Genomic DNA, 9,838 nt, shown 5'->3' on the forward strand with positions numbered 1-9,838 from the left:
AAGAAAATTTTTCATGGGAAATGAACACAAAAGGAACACGAACAAAGCAGGAACAGAGTTAGACTTAAATTCAAATGAATAGTCCTGGGAAAACATAACATTATTCACCTAGAAGCAGAGACCAAGTACATGGTGCAGGATAGAACAGGGCTGTTTTAAGAGAGGTGTCGTCTACTGCGTTGGGGATGAAAGGAGATAACAGATGAGGATGGAGGGCAGAGGAAGATTGTACAGTAGGTGGCAGAGGAAAGGACAAAGTGGCTGAGAAGGTAGCCAGGTGGACAGGGAGGAGGGACTGCTCAGCAGATGACATCAATGTTAGTGAAAACAGAGAGAAAAAATAACGAAAAAACAAAGAGAGGAGTGTAAGAGAAAACTCCAAGATGTAAAGCAAAGACGTAGAAAGTCCTACAGAGGTAAAGGAGGGAAGTTTCTAAGACATCTAATCTTACACAAATGCAATAATCATTCTAAAGACAATAAGGAAACATAATAGCAGCATTAAATGTAACTCACCGGATTATAATTCCAGTATTGCGTAATAGCAGAGTGATGCCATGGCTGGGATAGTATGAGGTATTCAGGCTACGGACTAGAACCTAGATGACCTAATAAGCTCTAATTTCCATGATCCTCTGATTCTGATCACTGTACTATGAAATGAGATATTCTCGAAATGGAGACGGTAAAGCAGGGATGCCAGCACGCTGCAGGGATGTTAAGTTATCCACATGCAAAAAAGGCTACAGGAATGATGTCAGCACTGTTTGGAAGAGAGGCGCTTTAAGGTACGGAAAACTCAGAAGAGAACAGTAGATGCTACAGGCATCTGTGTGAAATACCAGACAGAGCCAGGAACTGGAGGCTTACAAAGGTTCAATTACCAAAGGAATCAGCAGAGGATTCCTTTACTCCAAGAGCCAGGCTGTCACTTGGGAGGAAGGATAGCCTAGTGGTTATAGTGTTACCCTGGGATTCAGGAGGCCTAGAGAGTCAGTGCCCTGCTTTGCTACAGATGTCTTGTGTGATTGCAGGTTGGTCACTAAGGGCTAGATTTTTAGATGCCTAAAGAATGAGAACTAATGGCTTTCTTTGACCCCCAAATACAGAAACACTTACATTTCTGCTTCCTGTATGGCCCCTGTTCCATGGGTGAATCCCATGCCAATCCCACCAGCACCCAAATCACTAAGAGGAGCAATGGAAAGGAGTCGGAGGGAATGCGTCTAAACAAAGCCACCAGCAAAACTACTCCTTGGTCCTAAATTCATGACTCGCTTGCACCAGACTTTGGCTTCTGCCTCCTGCCTCTGGCTTGCACCAGACTTCGGCTCCTGTTGTTTTTCTTTTCCCTTCTGGTAACAGGAGAACATTTCCCCACCTTGTTGAAAGGAGTTTCAGGCAGACATGATGAAAGGGACAAAGTGTTTTAAGAAAAGGGACACCCCGCGCAGCTCTCATGAAATGTCATATCTAGAAGCAAGAGGGAACAAACAGGAAAACAGTTTAACCATTGAGAGGAAGGGATGCTGACATGTGCTTGGAACTCGCAGGAACAATGGGATGACGTAACTGTGCAGAATTCTCCAAGATGGATGGAAACACATAGCCAAAGCACTTGCCTTTAGGTACAATAGCAAAACTTTTCCACAGTCGGCTTCCCCCCACCGAAGTCCTGTTCGAAGGCAGCACAGGAAGGGACACAACATCACATTTCCTTTTGGAGAAGCCCCAGAGCTACATCGTCAGCAGTTGTAAATCGGTGCTGTTCTGTAGACATCCGTGGAGCTACGCCAGTTACAACAGCGGAGGGTCTGGCTCCTTATATTCCACACTGTCTGTGAAGCAGCTCACAATGCCTGTGTCGCGTTTCCTGCTGTATATTTGTCAGGGTAAATGGTCAGAGATGCCATTCCTTCTCTAGGGGGTTGATCCTGCACTGAGCAGATGCAGGGCTTTGCACATGTAGGTTCAAAGATGCTGAGCATGGCAGGGATGACCCCAATCCTGTATGAACAAAGGTGCAGATGGGTAGCTGCCAAGTGACTACTACCTGGTATTAGGACTGAAGGAGGGGAGTATGTAGCTACGGGTAAGTCTCTGCTACAGCGCTGCAGCTGGGCCACTCTAGTGTCGCAGTGTACATGCTGCCTAAGAATGGGGTTTCCATCAGTGTAGTTAATGAATCTCCCCAGGTGGAAGAATTCTTCCATCGATCTAGCTGCGTCTACGGTGCAGGTTTGGTCAACCTAACTATGTCGCATAGGGCATGAAATTTTTCACAGCTGTATGCATTGTAACTAGCTCAACCTACGTTTTAGGTGTAGACCAGGCCTCGGTGTGCTTAGCCCCTTGACTCCTCAGATACACCTGTTCTCCACCTCCTACCCTGCAGGTTTGCAATGGGCATGCTGGGCACTTCAGGCCTGCTAGTGTTCCATGCAGAGGGCTGCACTTCCCCTTGCACCCACATGCAGCCTCCGCTTGCCCTTGCAGTGGAGCGCAGAACTTTGTGCCCCTTGCCACACACTACAAAAGGCTAAGAAGTGTCAAGACCTACGTGCTCGTTAGCCTCAGAGGCAAAGAACTTATTTGTCTTCTGCACAATGTGTTTTCCTGTGGTTTGCAATACCAGCTACTAAACACAGCGTGAGGCGACGTTCACATCCATCTGCAGCGTCAAGATCTTTGTCTGGTTTCCCCCCTCTGGGAATTTGGGGAAAGGAATCCCTGTGCCTTTAGACAGGCCGGGGGGAGCTGACACCCCTTGAGTTCTAGCCCTGGATCTGCCACTGACTGGTTGAGTAGCCTTGCACCAGATGCTTGGCCTCTCTATGCTGTGATTTCCCCATCAGTCGCGATAGGGGTGATATTTACCTCAGATATTGTCAGGATTAATTTGCTCCGTGTTGTACAGCACTCTGAGGAGGCAAGATGCTGTAGAAGGGATGAGTCGTGCTTGTGGGATAGTCGAGCGCTTTTCTGATTGAGAATTTCAGTTGGCAGCTAATGCCTGATGGCTAATAAAGAAAACACCAATAGAAGGGTGGCCCCATTGTTCATTTTAACCCCCTGCACTCATGTCAAGCACCTGTCAGGGATAGCCCTGCATCAGTGCAGGGGGTTGGACTAGAGGACCTCTCGGTGTCCCTTCCAGCCCTACATTTCTAAGATTCTGTGTCCAAGGTCTTAGTGGTAATTTGAACAAGAGACACATTTTCCCCGGGGGGTAACCGGAGTTATACCAATGCTGGACTTGGCTCTGGATGTCATTGGAAAGAATGGGGCACATATGGTGCAATGGGGCAGCCTGGCAGCACTAGGGAACTGCATTTCCCGGACAGGCCTGGTACACTATGTGCTTCAGCATTCAAAGAGCTGAAGGGCTGGAATTTAAGTAACTGTTAATGAAAACCCAAGTCCAGGAAAAGATGTAAATTAGAAGTGGGAGGAAAGGAGCATTGAATGGCTGGAGGACTATGAAATCTACTAGATTATCTCTGTGGGGTACTTCTAAGAGGTTTATCAGCCTGTTATATCAGTGATAGTTAGTTAGTTAATTAGTTATTTAATAAAGGGAAACTAGCGCCTTTTGCCTCTAGGCCACAAGTTCAAATCCAACCAGGAAGATACTGGGCAAAAACTGGCCATTTGGTACCTTTTGTGAAACATCCATCCTTAATGCTAACAAATTCTGGAAGGGATATTAAACCGTGTGCATCAGGGCTTAACCCAGTATTTGACTGTTAGAGATTGGGATGAGACCTGGGATGAGTGGAGGGAGCAGATCATCCTACCCTACATCATCTACTGCTGGGTTCTTACACATTCCTCTAAAGCATATGGTGCTGGCCACTGTCAGAGCCAGAATCCTGGGCTAGATGGACCTTGGATCTGATCCAGTCTGGCAAGTCCTGCATTCCAGTCCACTGCCTATCAGTTATGTGACCACCCCCATAAGCTAGTGCTGCTATGAGCAACTTTCCCATTACAACCCATTGGCCCATATTAGTGATGTGTCAAGTCTGGTAAACTATTGCCCTGGAGATTCCATCACATAATGATCTTTCATAACATCAGCTAAGAACCTGCTGGTTTGGTTTTTGAACCTCAATAATAAAGGGCCTTCTGATGATGCTGTTCCCCATTAGGAAGACTCAGTGAAAGACAATGATCAGGGAGCCAGCTGTATCCACTGAGCCTGGAATGAAGCACCTATGAATGAAGTCCCAGACACAGAACCAGGTGAGTATCTGACTGTCTGTTGCAGGGACAGTTTGTCAGTTTGACCGTGTGCGTGATTGTTTGAAAAGTGTGAATTGGGAGTGCTTTGTTCCAGGTGGGCCTGGCTGTTATAAAAAGGCAGTCAGCTGTGAACCAACGGAAACTCATGGCGATCGGGGGAGGTCCCGGATGACTGAAAAAAGGCTAATGTAGTGCCCATCGTTAAAAAAGGGAACAAGGGGGATCCGGGGAACTACAGGCCAGTCAGCCTCACCTCCGTCCCTGGAAAAATCATGGAGCAGGTCCTCAACGAATCAATTCTGAAGCACTTAGAGGAGAGGAAAGTGATCAGGAACAGTCAGCATGGAGTCACCAAGGGCAAGTCATGCCTTACTAACCTAATTGCCTTCTATGAGGAGATAACTGGCTCTGTGGATGAGGGGAAAGCAGTGGATGTGTTATTCCTTGACTTTAGGAAAGCTTTTGATACGGTCCCCCACAGTATTCTTGCCAGCAAGTTAAAGAAGTATGGGCTGGATGAATGGACTATAAGGTGAATAGAAAGCTGGCTAGATCGTTGGGCTCAACGGGTAGTGATCAATGGCTTCATATCTAGTTGGCAGCCGGTATCAAGTGGAGTGCCCCAAGGGTCAGTCCTGGGGCTGGTTTTGTTCAATATCATCATTAATGATCTGGAGGATGGTGTGGACTGCGCTCTCAGCAAGTTTGCAGATGACACTAAACTGGGAGGAGTGGTAGATATGCTGGAGGGTAGGGATAGGATACAGAGGGACCTAGACAAATTAGAGGATTGGGCCAAAAGAAATCTGATGAGGTTCAACAAGGACAAGTGCAGAGTCCTGCACTTGGGACAGAAGAATCCCATGCACTGCTACAGACTAGGGACCGAATGGCTAGGCAGCAGTTCTGCAGAAAAGGACCTAGGGGTTACAGTAGACGAGAAGCTGGATATCAGTCGACAGTGTGCCCTCGTTGCCAAGAAAGCTAATGGCATTTTGGGCTGTATAAGTAGGGGCATTGCCAGCAGATCGAGGGACATGATCATTCCCCTCTATTCGGCATTGGTGAGGCCTCATCTGGAGTACTGTGTCCAGTTTTGGGCCCCACACTACGAGAAGAATGTGGATAAATTGGAAAGAGTCCAGCGGAGGGCAACAAAAATGATTAGGGGGCTGGAGCACATGACTTATGAGGAGAGGCTGAGGGAACTGGGATTGTTTAGTCTGCAGAAGAGAAGAATGAGGGGGGATTTGATAGCTGCTTTCAGCTACCTGAAAGGGGGTTCCAAAGAGGATGGATCTAAACTGTTCTCAGTGGTAGCAGGTGACAGAAGAAGGAGTAATGGTCTCAAGTTGCAGTGTGGGAGGTTTAGGTTGGATATTAGGAAAAACTTTTTCACTAGGAGGGTGGTGAAGCACTGGAATGGGTTACTTAGGGAGGTGTTGGAATCTCCTTCCTTAGAGGTTTTTAAGGCCCGGCTTGACGAAGCCCTGGCTGGGATGATTTAGTTGGGAATTGGTCCTGCTTTGAGCAGGGGGTTGGACTAGATGACCTCCTGAGGTCCCTTCCAACCCTGATATTCTATGATTCTATGAACACCATGTGCTTCCGCAGCACAGAACTGCCAGCTCCTCCAACAGCCCGATCCAGGCTTAGAGAGGAGATGTGAGCTGGTAAAAAAATTGGCAATCTTCCCAGTGCTAAGAGGTTTGCTGAACTTTTCAATGTAAACAATCCCCCCTCTCAAAACAAATCACACAAACAAAAAAGGCACCATGTAACTGAGACTTTGTGCTCATCTTTTTGGGTGTGTGTCAGGCAAGTTAATGCTGACCCTTTTTCCATGCATGGAAAAGTTGAGCCGTAGGGAAATATTTGTAGGTAAGAAGTAAAGTGCTTAATGGAGTTAAATTGAATGTCAGTTACAAATCTGTCCCGGGTGTCTGTCTGATTACATACACTTTTTGCCCAAAGGGCAAGAAAAGAAACATGGAGTGTATGTTTAGACAGCCCCATGGAGACATTCCTTGTAAGCTGGGTGTTCATTGGAGCACTTTCATGTGGATGCCTGAGTCACTCCACCCTGATTGCAGAGCTGTCCTCAGCCATCCAAGGTGATGAGTGACCTGGAATTTGTAATTACAGTAGGGTACAATACAATTAATCACCATTGCTGGTCTGACTTCTATCTCTAGCTGCTTTATGATGCCAAAGCATTGCAGCAAGTGCATGAGAACAGCTTGTAGGTATGCAAAAGAGCAACTTCCAGCTGAGACAAGCTCAGCAGAGCTCCTACAATCCCTGCTAGACAGGAGGATCTCTTTGTACTCCCCTGAGACAGCTGCTTTCTGCTGATGGCAAAGTGTCCTGGTTCAAGTCACAGACACAGCAACAGTCAGCACATAGCCCAGCTGATGGGGCACCTAACTCATTACTGAAGTCCCCCTTAAGTGGCTAACATCTGTCTGGTCACCAGCTTATATTAATTGTGATTCACTAGCCGTTACCTACAGCCCCCAACTAAAACCTCTCCAGTGCATCATCAAGGATCTACAACCTATCCTGAAGGACGATCCCTCACTCTGATAGATCTTGGGAGACAGGCCAGTCCTCACTTACAGACAGCCCCCCAACCTGAAGCAAATACTCACCAGCAACCACACATCACTGGACAAAACCACTGACCCAGGAACCAAACCCTGCAACAAACCCCAGTGCCAACTCTGTCCGCATATCTATTCAAGGGACACCATCATAGGACCTAACCACATCAGCCACAGCTCGTTCATCTGCACATCTACCAATGTGCTATATGCCCTCATGTGCCAGCAATGCCCCTCTGCCATGTACATTGGCCAAACCGGACAGTCTCTGCGCAAAAGAATAAATGGACACAAATCTGACATCAGGAATTATGATGTAAGCAGAGTCAGGATGAGCTCTACCCTGACATCTGGTGGTGAATTATGGCGAGTGTGGAAAAGAACTCCAGGGGCTGATCTTGTTTGCATAGGCACACCCACTCGCCTGGCATGAAACAACAGCAACTCAAAGTGGTTACTTTGGCTGGTGTGGGATCCCCAGTTTCTTTGTTATTGGGGCAGGAAGAATAAAGTTTTGTTACCCTGATTCTGTGAATCAAGGGCAGTGAACCTGTTGTATGACAGAAGGACAGAGTGAGTCCATCACCATTACCTAAGTAGCACTTGCTTGACAAGGGGCATGGGTTACAAAACCCAGTGAATAGAGAGAGAGAGGATGGGGACAGGTATTTGTACCTGATGGTATGGCCCCCTCCCCGAGGGGTTGAAACACCAATTGCACTACCTCCTCTCTCCACTGTTGAATGTCAGAGCTAACTTTGATTCCATTAGAAGTCTAATTACAGACTGCTGAGCTGAATTCACTTTGGGCCAATGGTACACTAGCACTGGGGCTCCCCTACTACTATGAGCTGAAATCACAAAAGAGCTGAGATCACTGAGGCTGTGTTAACTAGTGGGGGAGCCTGAAGCTATATTGCTAAGCGGCTGGCGAAGCAGCTAGCAGAGTGGAGCCTCATGGGGACGGTTGGAGCGGAGCGGAGCTGAGCGACTCACAGGTCGGTGAGCAGGGTGGAGCGGCTGGAGAAGCAGCGAGCAGAGCAGAGCGGAGCCTTGTGGGAGCGGCCCAAGGAACGGCTGAAGTGGAGCAGAGCTGAGTGGCTCACAGGTCGGTGAGCAGAGCGGAGCAGCTGCCAGAGCAGCTCGTGGACGGCGGGAGCGGCTCATGGGACAGCTGGTGGAGTGGAGCGGCTCGTGGAGAAGGCTGCGGCGGAACCCACAGAGAGGCAGCCGGTCGGCCTTGGATCACGTAAGGTGCCCCTTAACACCCTGTGTGCCTCCCCCCCCCCCGCTTGAACTCTGGGGCTGCACTGACCAGGGACAGAGACTTTGGGGGGTTGTTGGACTTTGGGGACTTTGGTGATCCTTGGGTTGCTGGACCCAAGAGACTTTGGGGGGTTGTTGGACTTTTGGGACTTTGGTGATCCTTGGGTTGCTGGTTTCAAGAACCCAAGGGAAAGGACACAGCCCAATTTGCTGGGGTGAGTTTTTTTGCTCATGAAGCCTGTTTGTGGTGTTTTTCCAATTTAACGCTGATGTTGTTTACCTCATGTTATTAAACATTTTCTGTTACACTCAGACTCTGTGCTTGCGAGAGGGGAAGTATTGCCTCTTAGAGGCGCCCAGGGGGTGGTATGTAATTGTCCCAGGTCACTGGGTGGGGGCTCGAGCCGGTTTTGCATTGCGTTATTGAAACGGAACCCCTAGATACAGAACCCAGCCCTTGTTGCTGCCAACTTAGATGGGCAGAAGGGTTACAATAACATTCAAAAACCAGTAGGAGAATACTTCAATCTCCCTGGTCACTCAATAACAGAATTAAAAGTGGCAATTCTTCAACAAAAAAACTTCAGAAACAGACTCCAATGAGAAACTGCAGAACTGGAATTAATTTGCCAACCGGACACCATCAAATTAGGCCTGAATAAAGACTGGGAGTGGATGGGTCATTACAAAAACTAATTTCCCCCTGCTGATACTCACACCTTCTTGTTAACTCTTTGAAATGGGCCACCCTCATTCCCACTACAAAAGTGATTTTTCTTCCTTTGGTACTCTACTGTTGAGAATTGCCTACTTCCACTTTAATTGAATTATCTCGTTAGCACTGATCCTCCACTTGGTAAGGCAACTCCCATCTTTTCATGTACTATATATACGGTATATACCTGTGACTGTATTTTTCACTACATGCACCTGATGAAGTGGGTTTTAGCCCACGAAAGCTTATGCCCAAATAAATTTGTTAGTCTCTAAGGTGCCACAAGGACTCCTCGTTGTTTTTGCTGATACAGACTAACATGGCTACCACTCTGAAACCTATCTTTTTCTCTGGTTCATTCTTTGGTTCGGGGTTTTGGAGGGTAAATATTTGTTTTTATGGCAAAGCCAGAAAGTGATGCCTGCTTTTTAAGACTAAATATTCTTTTCAAGGAAAATCAAAAGAGGAAAGAAGAGAGAAAAATATATGTGTCACCTTTAAACCATAATAACACTGCTTTCAGAATGGGACCATGGTATCGGGTCATTATGAATGAATTATTGGTGTTATTTATTTATTTATTTGCAATCCCACCTAGGTGCCAGGAGCCCATTGTGCTCAATGCTGTACAAGCAGTCCCTGCCCTGAAGAGCTCACAATCCCAGTGTAAGATGAGCAGGGACAGTTGGATAAAAGAAGCAGGCGGGAGAGTGCAAGGCAACAAGGAGATTGTTATAAATAATACCAACAAAACTCATCGCAATAAGTACCTAGGAGTTGCTATACTGGCTCAGACATGGGGTCCATCTAGCCAGTTTCCTGTCTCTGACTGGCCAACACCAGATGCTGCAGAAAAGGTATAAGAAACCAGTGGTGCTGGAAGGACTGCAAATGATGGGGGCCCCTAAGCAAATAAAACATGTCACATTTGAGGGGAGTTGCAACCCCATGCACCAGGTTGCAATGCCACTTGTTCAAATTTGGCCTGCCTCCCTCCACTGTCATGCCA

The sequence above is a fragment of the Chrysemys picta genome, chromosome 23, assembly GCF_011386835.1.
Source record: "Chrysemys picta bellii isolate R12L10 chromosome 23, ASM1138683v2, whole genome shotgun sequence".
In the NCBI taxonomy this organism is placed as follows: Eukaryota; Metazoa; Chordata; order Testudines; family Emydidae; genus Chrysemys; species Chrysemys picta.